The sequence below is a fragment of the Lactuca serriola genome, chromosome 1, assembly GCF_051521515.1.
Source record: "Lactuca serriola cultivar US96UC23 chromosome 1, Lser_US96UC23_V15, whole genome shotgun sequence".
NCBI lineage: Eukaryota > Viridiplantae > Streptophyta > Magnoliopsida > Asterales > Asteraceae > Lactuca > Lactuca serriola.
The window spans coordinates 173,050,559-173,065,864 of record NC_136408.1 but is presented as its reverse complement, the minus strand read 5'-3'; positions in this window follow the sequence as shown (position 1 = coordinate 173,065,864).

Here is a 15,306-nt window from a genome sequence, read left to right as displayed (position 1 = left end):
CCGAAAAAGTCGAAAAACTATATGTTGATGCTAATTCTCTTTTGCAGTCTTTACAGGGAGCCGCTGTCTCCACTGCAAAGAAGCTTGACTCTCTTGTCAACAAGTTGGCCACTTTAGTTGCCTCCGAACTGCAGTCCTTTGCCAGTCTTCGTCAGTCTCTCAACGATGACAACAAATTATTCCAGGCAACTGTTGAGGAGCGCCTGACTAAGGTGCAAGAAGACCTCGCTTCAGAGAACTCAGTGATGGATGCTCTTGATCACAAGACCACTACTCTCAAGGTCAAGAGTCTTCATCTTTTCCAATCTCAAAAGGAAGTCGCATCTCTTCGATCTGAGCGTGAGGTTATTTCATCGTGTGTTTCGGATGTCCACGCCGCCCTTTCCAACATCATCGAAGCACATAATTCTATCCTGAATTACTCAGTGAGGCGCACTCTCGCATAGAAGCTTGCTCCTGCCCTTGCCCTACTAAGCAAAATTGAAGGGCTCCTTGAGTTCGTGGCCTATCCGAAACAAGGGGGAGAAGATGTGTCTCAACCGCCTCCCACTTCCACAACAACTAAAGCAACCGAACCTCCTCCAGCAGGTCAAGCCTTAGGTCCGGGTGTCAAAGACAAAGGAAGGAAGATTGCTGAAGACAGTGATGATGATGATAAAGAGACCATCGCTGATCTCTTAAAGAAACAAGGCTGGGATAAAGATGCTGACATGAGCGCTCGCGTTGCCAGAGAGTTTGAGGCGAACGAACAAAAAATAAAGGAGGCTCATGATCTAATTAAGAGTAGAAAAACTCTTTTTCCTCCGTGGACTCTCAAGAAACTTATAAAAGAAACAATTGAAACTCCCAGCATCCTGTGGCTTGAACCAGTGATTTCCTTGGATCGAATCAATTATGTCGACTCTCAATTCGATATGTCACTGACCCGAAAAGCCTTTATCTTCCATGCATTTGATAATGTTGCTGATGTCCCTCATCCTCATCCAAAAGTTGATAGGGAGCTTGTCGAATTCTATCTGAGGTCTGCTCAACCTCAGTATCAGACATGGAGTGCTCAAAAGATCGTCAACATTCGGGTCCTCAAACTGTTTCGTGAGGGGAACTTCACGAACGTTCACTTCAAAGTGCTGAGGGGTTCTGCTAAAACCGAACACGCTATATCACTTGCTGATCTTCCCAACCTGAATCCACATGATTGGATTATTTTGCATAACATCCTCCTCACTAACGAAGCTGAGTATGGTCCAATCATTGATCACTTCAAAAGAATGCTTGTATGCTACATTATGGAGGTTGCCAAAATGGATTAGGAGATCGCTAGTATCTTCAAGAAAAATCCTACTATCTCTCCCGTGGGCTCTGCTAGTGATTTGAACATGATGCGGATGGGAAGAATCGACCCGAAGCGGAATTCTGTCATGTTTACAAGGAACGAAGGCCAAAACTGCCTGTTCGCCTTGGCAGATAAGCACCTTTACACCACTGCATGCTTGGAACATGTTTTGGGAATCATTCATCGATGCAAGCAGAATTCAGCAGATGACAAGAAGTATTTTGATGACATGATCTAGTGGTACATTCGCTTCAGACAGACCATCCTTGCTCTCATCCCACGTCTGTTTGAAACCACTAAGAAAGTTCCTGCAGCTGGACCCAGTAAGCCGAAGTAATAGTCTCGCTCCAATTGACACAAAGGGGGAGATTGTAGGGTCTGAAAGGTGTTGCGTCATGGGCTCGCTCTTTAGTCCATTGTGTCTCCGGATTGGGCCTGTCCATCCGAGAGTTATTTCTAGGTTTTTGTATTTATAGGTGCTTGCATGCATCTTAGTACGTAAGATTTGGAAGTCAATTATTCTAAAAGATATTATCTTTATCGTTTGTAACCCTAATAGCCTCTACATCGGAAGTTCTTTATCGAGCTCTGCTGAGGCTTGAATATATTGAATCATTCGACGTATTTTGATTCATTCTTGTGCTTTATATTGCTGTTTTCATTTTTGTGATTAACCTGTTAAAAGATCTAAACGATCAAAGAGTTTCTTAACTCTTCACATCCATAACTTGAGGACAAGTTTTGGAGTTCATAAAACTATTTATAAGGAAAAGACTCTTCAAGTTTCTTAACCTATGGTTTTAATAACCCTTTCTAATGTGAATTTTCATATAACTTGAGGAGAAGTTACAATACACATATTATGAATAAATTTTAGATTAATTTGGATTGAAAACAACTATCAAAAACATTCCTAGCAATATTCATAATCTTGATTAAACTCAAATGAACAAGACAATTCAAATCAAACAATCTTTCACGTAATTAGCCTAGTCATTAAACTAATACAAAACATAAAACTTTTGACAATTATCTTTTGAATTGGATTAGAATGAACATTACCACAACAAAAACAGGTTTATAGGTTCAAAAACAGCTTAGGGTAATGATTCTTGTCCAATTCCAGCCTTAAAAGTCAAAAATATGATGTCAGGGGCTTCTACTCGTCGAGTGTATGAGCCTAATCGATGAGTAGGATGAGTTTCTTCATGGACTTGGCGAGTCCATCAGTGGACTCGGCGAGTCCATCAGTGGACTCGGCGAGTCCAGTGCCCAGATAACAAGAAAATCGATTTTTTTTTCAGCTTTTTCAGCAATTTGCATCAAGTATAATTGAAAACAAACCTTGGCCCATTCTAACACTCATGAATGTTTTCACTAATTTGTAAGGCTCTGATACCACTATGGGGTTTTGAGAATTCTAACACTCCTAAGGTATTCATGCAACCTTAAATACCTTGGATATATGTTTTCACTAATTATACATGCAATGGTGTTTCCAAGGTATTAAACCTATGACTAGCATACAATTGACATATATCACACACGAATCTAGTAAGGTTAACATACCTTATAGTGGCGATTGAATTCTTGATGTATCTAGCCTTAAGAGCTTAGCATCAATAGTGTGGAAGCCTGAAGTGGAATCACCAACCACCATCAACAACCTGGATGAACTTAAGAGAATATGGAGCTCACTAAAATCGGTCACCTCTTCATTTTCACGCACACTAGTGCCAATTTTTGAGCCAAGGACCCCTTTATATATTATAGAGGATTAGGGTTACATCCATGTAAACCCTAATACCCATGACCTTTCATTTACATAGGATCCATGGGTTAAAAGCTCCATGGAGTATCCGTGGACTTCCATACACTTTTAGCCCATCCTAAATAAACCTTGGCCCATTGCATATATATATATATATATATATATATATATATATATATATATATATATATATATATATATATATATATATATATATAAGAGTCCATATTTAATTAGCCTCTTTTGATCACTAAATTAATTCCAAATTAGTTCTTAATTAATACTAATTAAATAATATGATTTCATATTAATATATTGTAATTATAATATACTAGATTATAGCCCGCGTTAAACGCGGGAAACACATAAAATAACATATAATCGTTTATAGATATTGTACAATGATTATAAAAAAAATATATGGTTATTGGTATTGTTGAAATGTATAGAAAATACATTGAAAACGATAAATATATATAATAATTGAAAGATCTCTTTGTAGACATCATTTTTTGTTTTATTAGTTGAACGACCTTCCTCGTCTCATATAGTTATGATATTTATATATTTATAAACATTTTAATTAGACGTTCCTTGCATAATAATGTTACCTAATTTAAACATATATTGACAACCAATATACCGTTTTTTCTATTGCATTAAATATTGACAACTATTTCATTTATTCAAATAAAGTTATGTAATATAATTTATAACATGTTAAATGTTATATAGATTTAATTTTAGTATATCATCAATGGAGATTCTTTTCTAAATCATGATTGGTTTATTTTAAATTGATTATGAATGTAAATGCTACCTTTTATGTTTGTACTTATTTATTTGGTGTTCGGAAGAACTTTGCATTAGTTTTGGCGCAACTTTGAATAATTTTAGTATATCATCAATGTAATTTGATATATCTTTCAATTATATGAAATATCAAATAATGACATTTCATTACTATTGTGATAATTTAGTTTATATATTGTATTTTCACTAATCTTAACGGTCTTATTTTTTTAATAACCGTAACGCTTTTACTAAATGTACTTTTTACAAATCTCCTAATATCTTATAATTTTTATTTTACTTTATAATTTTTCATAACTATGTTATTTTCAAGATTGACTGCTTTAATAGTGTTTTTTTTTTCAGTCTATTCAATTTTATATTTCATTGTACAACATCATCGTTTGTATGTATTCTGAAATTTCACTTTAAAAATGTTTAATGTGTACACCTTGATATTAATTTTTTTAATAAACTCATGTAATAATTATGGAATATATATCTCATTTTAATTAACATTCACTTCCTTTATTATATCAAATTCCTCATTAAATGGATGTATTTTTGGAAAATAATAATTATAATAAGGCAGCATTATCTAAGACGTCAATGTTTGATATACTTTTGGAGAAAAAAAAATCAAGATCATTAAAAAAAATTATATAAAGAAAATACAAATTTAAATTTTTTGAAATTATGGATGAAATTACTGGCGAAAATTTATTTTGGAGGGAGTTGTATTTTGTAACGTATAATAATATTACAAAATTTGAAATATCTATATTTGTTGTGTAAATTAATAAATTTTATTGTTACTATATAAAGATAAAAAGTAGGTTGATATGATATATAAAAACTTAATAATTTCAATGATATTTTAAAATCATGTCAAACTTAACCGGATTCTTATAACATAAAAATTAAAAAAAAAAAATCATAATCATCTCTAATATATAAAAGTAACATTTTCGTAATTAATGTCAGTTCCCAAGATAATTAATTTTTGTTTTGTTAAATATACCTAATATCTTTTCATGTTTATTTGTAAATTTTCAGAAAAGTAGTTAACTGATTTCATGTAATTTGTGACAAAGAAAATCGAAATATATGAATACATACATTTGATATAGGAACAAAAAATAATCGAAAAAAAAATATAAAAAGCGAAGGAAGGTACTGACGTTCTAACGCACAAGAGTGAATGTTTATAGCAGAGAATGATGATGGAAGTTATAAGCAATATTAACAATGTTGTAGGAGAATGTTTGAAGAAAAGAAACGATTGAAAATAAATGTGAGTCGCGGATTCAATGATGAATCGTATATGTATGTGATAATTTGAATATGATTTTTCGGTATTAATAATTTCCTAATAAAAAAAGATTTTATATTAATGGTTTACTAATATAAACGGGTTTATATTAATGGTTGATATTGAGGCCTTGATTGAAATGATTTGTTAGTAAATATGTTTTTAAAATTGACCATATTAAAATCTTCATAACTGAAAATTCAAGATGTAAAATATGGAAAACTTTTATTGGAATTAAATACATTCCATTTCAACGAATGTAAGTTATTGATTGATGATTGGAAAGCATTTATTGGAATTAAATACATTCCATATGGGGAAGATGATGTCAACAATTTAATCTAAGGGTGGAAAAAATAAAATCGAAATATAATCAATGGTCCAGATTATATAAGATGATGTCATAAGGTTTCTCTTTTAATAATATTTCAGATTAATAAATCATAAATATCCTTTTCTCATAAGTCTATCCATACAAATTGTTTCGGTGAAGTGCAACCCAAATGGACCATGCTACTCTCGGGTCAAGTATATACCAATAATAGTTATGGGCTTAGACATCTAATCCAACACATAAAAGATTTCTCTTTCCATGGAAAAGAGAAAGGCTAAGTCTGAGATTGTCCCATGTATCGTTCCCAAAGAGTCTATATGTTTCTATTGCTAAGAGAAGGGGAATTGGTTACGAAGCTGCCCTGACTATCTGAAAGATCTGAGAAAAGGAAGAATCGAAAAGTTTGACTCCGCTTCAGGTAAGTCTACTGTCTAACTCTATTAAGTTCCGAATTATTGATTCTTAACACATGATGTGACAAAGTTGCATTTTGATGTTTTGTAGGATCATGCAAAGGGAAGGAAGCTTAAAGGAAGTGTATGATGAATCTGATCGCGAAGATGGATTTCAATCGCATGGTTTGAAGATCGGATTTTTGAGATGTTGCTTAGGAGTTATGATAGATTTCTAGGAAATATGTAATAACATAGTTTTCATTTGTAATTACATTGTAAGGAAAAGTTTTTTCCGCATTTTATAAATAAATAAAATTTTGTTTTATTTTATTATATCTCTTTGCAATGGCATTTGTGAAAACTGATGTTTCTATGTTTCTATATTAGCAATATGAATTTGATTCTTTCGTTTGTGGTAGTGTCGAGTATTTTCCAATTAAGGAAAGGTTCTCATCACCCAAGTTTCAATTGGACAACAACTTGCAATCATGCAAGTTGTATTGTATGATGAATGAGAATTTTCATCTTTGGTAAATTAAGAATAATTCCTTGTTCACATGTATATGTGAGACAAGTGAAGGACTAGGGGATCGGGTACAATGGGTGTACACTTGTCAAGATCCACCACATAGATCAATAAGACTATTCGTCATGATTTACTAAAGTATAGTAACCATGGTTATGCTTAGAATTTTAAGTATAATTCTGAAACATTGGAGAAAGGTTCAATGTATGGTAGAACGAATGAGAAGAATCAAATTAGGCAGAAAGATGAAAGTTTCTCCAATCTGAAAAGATGGGAGAGTACTTTAGTATCATGTTTTATGATGATCTTAATGTTTATGGAAAAACCATATCACAATTGATCCTCTAAAGACATGTTAGTGTATTTTTATGACTAAGAAGAGGAATTGTGAATTGTTGAAATGGTTTAAATCATGAAGATCAGTCATACTTTGTTCCAAAATCAAGTCTTCGAGTTACACTCCGAGATTGTAAACTCGAGTGACATAATCTTAAGAAGGTTTATAACACTTTTCAAATGTGGAGTAAAATATTTCTACTCTTGTACATTCTAAATTGGTAAGTTGTGATGTTTTGGATAAAAAAAGACCAACTAAGGCCAATTGTGTGAAGTGTTTGTCTTGAATAAAATCAGCACTAACTCTTGAATATTGGTTTGTCAAGTAACGTTCCTTGACAAAATGTGAATCATATATGTCAAGAGGTTGGTGGGAGTCTTAAAGATCTTGACAAGTTTCAAGAACTAATCAAGAATAAAACCTATTGTTAAACACTAGCACACGACTTGAGGTTTGTGGCCTATCGTGTTGACATATTCTAGTTTATGTGCCCATTCCACTTAAGGTTGACTATGCATGTGAGTTCTGAGAGTTCTCAATTGGTTGTATAACATCTTGGAAGCAATGGTAGGCCCTTGTGTTGCCAAGTGGCAAGAAATTAAGATTGAACAAGTTTAGTCCATATAAGTTTGGTGTTATCACTAACTTTGTCTTGTGATTATGGTCATGCCAAATTCACATGGATAGGAACACATACACCATAAAATCTAAGCGTCATAAGGTTTCTCTTCGATTCGTGAAAATGATTGTGAGGAAACGCTTTTAGATTTTAAGGAGATATAACTTGTGATATTTGCATTCGCAAATTCAATTATGATTACGACATCCCTCTTCATAATTCGAATTGTGAGAAATGGAAAAGGTCTAAACATTTCAGACTTATGGCTGTAATTTCTAAAATTGTTAAGACACACATGTGAGCTATTTGAGGAAAGGTGTACGATTTTGAGAAGCCTAGATAAAGTCTTATAGAAGCATCTTGTATTAAAAATCTGAACCTTCGTAATGAAAGTAATTAAGTATTGATTTTTAGAAGTCCATATGATTTCTTAATACATGTCAAAGATAGTGGGAGCATAAGTGTTATGTTAGTAAATACACAAGTGACTAAATACACAAGATCGATTATTAAATCGAAACTATAAATATAAATAGTGTCTACATAAAGCATATTCGTTAAGAAAAACATATAATCACCGGTGATTATATGTATCCAATCACAAATGATTCATATGGAAAAAAAAGAATCTTGTCTATATAAATCATATGTGATAAGATACATATAATCACATGTAATGATATACAATAGAAGAGCCATTGAATCAAAAACTCGTAGACAAATCTTTGTCCACATTATTTATAAGTTATTAAATACATATAATCAGATATGATTAAATACATTAGAAAATTTATTGAATGGAAAAACAGATCTTGTTTATATAAATCATATGTGATTTTAATCACATGTGATTTATGTGCTTACATACATATAATCACACATGCTTATGTGATTATATGCATTTAATCACATATGATTGTAGGTAGTGGACGAAATCATGATTTATGTGATTGACACGGATCTTGTTTATATAAATCATATGCGATTTTAATCGCATGTGATTTATGTGAATACATATATATAATCACACATGATTTATGTTTGTATACTAGATTCAAAAGTTGATTTTTGTCAATATTAATCATATGTTATTAAATACATATAATCACATGTGGTTAAGTACATGAGAAAAATTATTGAATTGAAAAAATGAAAACAAATATTGTCTATATAAGATACATAGAATCACACGTGATTATATGTATCTAATCACATATGATTTATGAGGAAAATATTCATTTTCGCTTTCTCGGTTCAATATTTGTTCTCCTTATTTAGTCACATGTGATTAGATTTGTGTATCTAATCACATGCTTTATATGGACAATATTCTTTTTATGTTTTCGATTCAATATTTGTTCTCGTGTATTTAAATCATATGTGATTATATGTATCCAACCACATATGATTTATGAGTGCAAGATTTGTATTTGCATTCTTGATTCAAAAGTTGTTCTTTGTCCACATCAATCATATTTGATTAAATACATATAATCACATGTGATTAAATACAATGAGAAGATTATTGAATCGAAAATTCAAAAAATGAATATTGTCTATTCAAATAATATGTGATTAGATACGTATCATCACATGTGATTATATGTACTTAATCACATATGATTTATGTTATTAAATATATAAAATCACATATGATTTATGTGATTATATGTATTTAAATACACGAGAATATGATTTATGTGGAGAAGATTCATTATTGCATTCTTGATTTAATAATTGTCCTTTGTCATCTTTAATTGTATGTGACTAAATATATCTAATCACATGTGATTCTATGTATCTAATCACATATGATTTATATGGACAAAAACAAATCTTGTCTATATAAATCATATGTTATTGGATGCATATAATCACATGTGATTAAATACTAGAGACCAATTATTGAATTAAAAACATGAACATAAATATTATCCATATAAATCATATGTGATTAAATACATATCACCACATGTGGTTATATGTATCTAATAACAAAAGATTTATGTGTCAAAATTCATTTGTGTGTTATCGATTTAATAGTTTTTCTCATGTATTTAATCAAATAAGATTATATGTATCAAATCACATACAATTAATATGGACACTATTTGTTTTTTTTTTTGCATTCACGATTCAATAGTTGTTCTCTTGTATTAAATAACATATGATTTATGTGGACAATATTCATTTTCACGTGCTAGATTCAATAGTTGTTTTCTTGTAGTTAATCATATGTAATTATATGTATCTTATCACAGATAATTTATATGGACAAGATTCGTTTGTCTAAATAAACCATAGGTTATTAGATACATATAATCACATATGATTAAATATATTAGAATAAAGAAAATGAACCTTATACACATAAATCATTAGTGTTTTGATACATATAATCACATGTTATTATAGGTTTAAATCTCATATGATTTTTTGAACAATATTCATTTTCGCATTTTTGATTCATTAGTTTGTCTCGTGTATTTAATCACATCTACCATAATAAATGAAATTTTTTTTTGCCACTTTTCCTTCTCTCATTCAACTGGTCACATGTCATTTTTCCATAATTTTGAGATATATTTATTTTCCACTTGTCATTTACTTCTTTATTCATTTCCAATATATCATTAATTTAGTTTTCATAAATTAAACCTACCATAATGACTATTAATTTGAAATTTGAAATTTGAAATTTCAATTTCAATTTTAAATAAATTTACAGTTTAAACTTTTGTATTTAACATTTTGTTATAATAACTCGTTTAGTACACGAGTCTAACAATTAAACACATAATTTCAATTAATTTATTATTTCATTTTTTTTCATATAATTTTCACTTATTTCATACTTTAAATTCCAATAAACTTCTCATTTGATCGCTCCTATTTAACATTATGTTTTAATCAACCCGTATCATATATTGGTCTTACAACTAGTGTAATTATATATATATATATATATATATATATATATATATATATATATATATATATATATATAATCATATATGATGTATGTAGAAAAGATTTATTTTGTGTTTTGGTTTTGTAGTTGTTATCGTGTATATAATCACATGTGATTATTGTTGGATTAGTGTCTATGTCCAAAACTATAATTGGTATATACTTCACCCGATTGGTATGGTCCATTTGGGTTGCATGGCATCAGAACAATTTGGATAGACTTTTGTGAGAAAAGGATAATTATGATTTGTTAATATATTATAAGTTCTAATATATTAATATTAAATCATATTATTTAATTAGTATTGATCAAGAATTAATTTGGAATTAATTATGTGATCACAAGGAGACTAATTAAATACATGGGGATTGATTGTGTAAATCATTCATTCTTATATATGTGGGCTTATGATCCATAGTTTTTCATGTTGGTCTAAACCCATGGAGTAACCCATGGATACTCCGTGGAGGTTTTAACCCATGGAGCATGAAGAATATGGAAAGACATGAGTTACATGGTGTAACGCTAATAGTCACCATATATAAGGACCCAATGGCTCAAGAAATTGGCACTAGTGTGTATACACATGAGGGCTAGCCAATTTGAGCATAGGAACCTTTTCTCTCAAGTTATTCTAAGATGTTGGTGATGTTGTGTGAACCATTTGAGGTGTCACACTTGAGGCACTTGGCTCTTAATCTCCATGGAATCAAGCTACAACAAAGAGGTATGTAATTCTACTAGAATTTTTATTATATGTTTTTGATATTATTCTAGTTAGAACAATACCTTGGAAAAATTGGTATTTGCATGTATAATAGAGAAAACATAGATCCAAGGTATTTAGGGTTGCATGTATACCTTAGGAGTGTTAGAATGCTCAAAACCCTTAAGTGGTATCAGAGCCTAGGCTTGTTTTCAATTATACTTAATGCTATTTGCAACAAAAAATTGTTTTTTTTGTTTGGATTATGCCAGATCACCACGAGGTGGTAAAATTTGTCACGAGGTGGTGACTGTTCAGTGAAAAAAATTCAGTTTTTTGGCCTGTTTTGGATTAGAATCATTACCACAAAGTGCTTTTGTTCGGAAAACTTGATTTTGATGTTATGGTAATGTTTATTCTCATCCAAATAAATGATAATTGTCAAAGTTTCAAGACTTTTTTGTTTATGCGATTAGCTAAGTACTTGAAAATTGTTGATATGAATTATCTTGTTCTTATGAGTTGTTCTAGACTAATAGAAAAGTTATGTGATAATATGTTTTCAATCCAAATTTATCTAAAAGTTGTTTATAATATGTGTTTTTGTAACTTGTTCTCAAGTTATATGAAAAGTCACATTTATGATTATTAAAACTCATAAGATTTCCATAAGTTATAAAACAATGAAGAGTCTCATTTTGTAAATCCGCTAAAGTCTTCCATAACTTGTCCTTAAGTTATGGAACTTGAAGAGTTTTTTATTAAAAACTACTTTAAACACATAAGTTACGGAATAGAAAAGTTTTTGAATTATTCAAAACTTACCCTCAAGGTTTGGAATTTGTAAAGTTTCCCTCATGAATATTTTAATTCCAAATTAAGCCCTTAAAATTTTAAAAGTTAAAATTCAACCCCTATACTTTATAGTATTATAAGTAAATAATATATATATATATATATATATATATATATATATATATATATATATACATATATATATATATATGTATGTGTGTATAAGAGCAAGTCAGTCTTACCGTTAGTAGGCCTCATTCATGAAGCCGGTCTATATGGGGGGTATAAGGTTAATGTCTATAAAATGGTAGTTTAATGGGTGTCAACTCTCACCTACCGCTTCCTTGACTGGTGGAGGTTCGTTAGCCGAACGGTTAGGAAAAGGACTACAATTCTCCCTTCATTAAAAGTATTAAAGATAAATACTAAGTAACTAAACCTTTTATAAATTCCCAATCTTAGTTACTTAGGAAAATATGAATTTGGTGCTAATCCATGAAATTACACTTTGCACTTTGCTTAAGTCGGTTAGTGGAGCGTATGTGGTTAACCGGCACATCGATTGAGGGGTAAACATTATGGGTACCAAGTATATTTGCATGGTTACTCACACCTTGTTTTGTGATCCTCGGCATCCCAGTCACAAAACCTTAGAGGACACAATCGAGATTGTAACATGCCATTGAAAAGTTCAATGAATCTCAAAAGATCTAGGAGTTTCAAATCCAATTAAAACCTACTAAATTATTTCGTTTTCATGGTGGAAATTGGTGAATCGTCATTCGCCTACCTTCAAATATTCTATAGCTTGGATTATGGAATCCCTCTTCCAAGTTATAAAATATTGTGTTGGGTCTTAGCCTTAATATTTCATATTGGGTGTTATATTAAGGACTTTAAATCAACTATCTTCAATATCTCCCAATAGATGTCTAGTTCAGACAATTATGATCTTCCCAAATCTCTTGGAAAAAGTTTTCCTAATGAAGATGATGTTACGTGGTTGGATACTGGAAATCATATTTCTCTTCCTCCACCTCCTCCAATTATTCTCCCTAACCCACAAGTTCTTGAATAGTTCAAAGTCACTCAATCCCTATTGGCAAGCAAGGTCTATGTATGCTCACATCTTGGAGATGAAGTCACATATTGACAACACAGGAGAGTTGGGTGTCAAAGTCTTGAGGAAGTTGGATGTTGACTAATCACTTCCTAAGACACGTAGTGATTTCTTTATGGACTACTATGTAAAATACTATGACATGAACCTTAATGATCTTATCTATTTGCTTAGTGTTGCTGAATCAATAATGATGTGGAGCACTGGTAGAGCAAATTTGATTAGAAGATCAACTTCCCAAACTTCCATGGACTTTGAAAATGGTAACATTGGATATCCAGAAAATATTTCTCTTCCCAATGGAAAGGGATTGGCCATAGTCAACTCGGTTGACCAAATGGTAAAGAGAAAGGCAAGTCTGAGATAGTCCAGTGCACCATTCCTAAAGGGTCCATATGTTTATGTTGCCAACGGAAGGGGCATTGGTTGTGAAGCTGCCTTAACTACCCGAAAGATCTGAGAGAAGATCTAGTAAAAAATCTTGACTCTGCTTCAGGTAAGTCCACTATCTAAAACTCTCTTAAGTTCTTATTTGAAAATTCTTAATACATTTTTAATGTATGGCAGTCAAGCAAAGGGAAGGGAACTTAGAAAAAGAGTATATTGAATCTGATCGCGAAGATGTATTTCAATCGCATTGTTCGGAGATCGGATTCTTGAGCTACTACTTAGAGAGTTATGATAGACTCCTAGGAAATATGTAATAGCATGGTTTCCATTTAAAGTTGCATTGTAAGGAAATTTTTTCCGCATTTGATAAATAAATAAAATTTTGTTTTATTTTATATGTCCTTGCAATGGCACTTATAGAAAATTGATGTTTGTATATTTCTAGCAATAATGGAAATATGAATTTGATTCTTTCATTTGTGGTAGTGTCTAAATTTACCAAATAAGGAAAGATTCTCATCACCCAAGGTTTCAGTTGGTAGAAACTTGGAAATCATGCAGGTTGTATAGTATGATGAATGAAAATTTTCATCTTTCAAAAATTAAGATTAATTCCTTGTTCACATGTATATGTGAGTCAAGTGAAGGACTAAGGGATCGAGTACACATTTTGGTGCACTGATCAAGTCCACCATAAAAGATCGATAAGACGATTCATCATGATTTACTAAAGCCTAGTAAATATGGTTATACTTACAAGTTTAAGTATAATTTTGAAACACTGGAAAAGTTTTGATGTATGGCAGAACGAATGAGAAGAATCAAATTAGACAGAAGGATAAAAGTTTCTCAAATCTGAAAAGATGGGAGAGTACTTTAGTATCATGTTTTGTGATCATCTTAATGATTCAGAAATCATGTTACAATTAGTCTTCTAAGGACATCTTAGTGCACTCTTATGACTAAGAAGAGGAATCTCGAATTGTTGGAATAGTTAAATCAAGAAGATGAGTCATACTTCGTTCCAAAAAAACTCTTAGAGTCATACTCCAAGACTGTAAGTTAAGTGACATATCTTAAAGAAAGGTTTATAAAACTTGTCAAATGTAAGAGTAAAAGTGTCCTACTCTTGTACATTTGAAATTAGTAAGTTGTGATGTTTTGGACAAAACAAAGACCAACTAAGGCCAATTGCCTGAAGTTTTTGTCTTGATAAAGAATCTGCACTATCTCTTGAATATTTGGCAAGAGATTCTTATATGTCAAGAGGAAAGTGGGAGTCTAAAAGATCTTGAAAGAATTTCAAGATCTAATCAAGAATAAAACATATAGTTTCTCACTAGCTCACGACTTGAGGTTTATAACCTATCATGTTGACAGTTTTCCTATTTTTGTGCCTATTCCAGTTAAATTTGGCTTTGCATATGAGTTCTGAGAGTTCTCAATTGGTTTCATAACAACTTGGAAGCAATAGCAGGGCCTTGTGCTGTCAGGTGGCAAGAAGTTAAGACTGCACAAGTTCAATCCATATGAGTTTGGATTTGTCACTAACCTTGTCTTGTGATTATGGTTTTGACAAATTCACATGGATAGGAACACATACACCATAAAATCTATGTGTCATAAGGTTTCTCTCCGATTCATGAAAATGATGGTGAGGACACGATTTCACTAAGTAGATTTTAAGGAGATAGCAATTGTGATATTTGCATTCTCAACAGTCGTTAGTGGAGCGTGTGTGGTTAACCGGCACACTAACATGGACCTGTGAGAAATGAAAAAGGTCTAACCAATTGAGACTATGATTACGGCATCCCTTTTCATACTTCTGAAATTGTTTAGACACACATGTGTGCTATCTAAGGAAAGGTGTATGATTTTGATATAGTTTTGTCAAAGTATTTC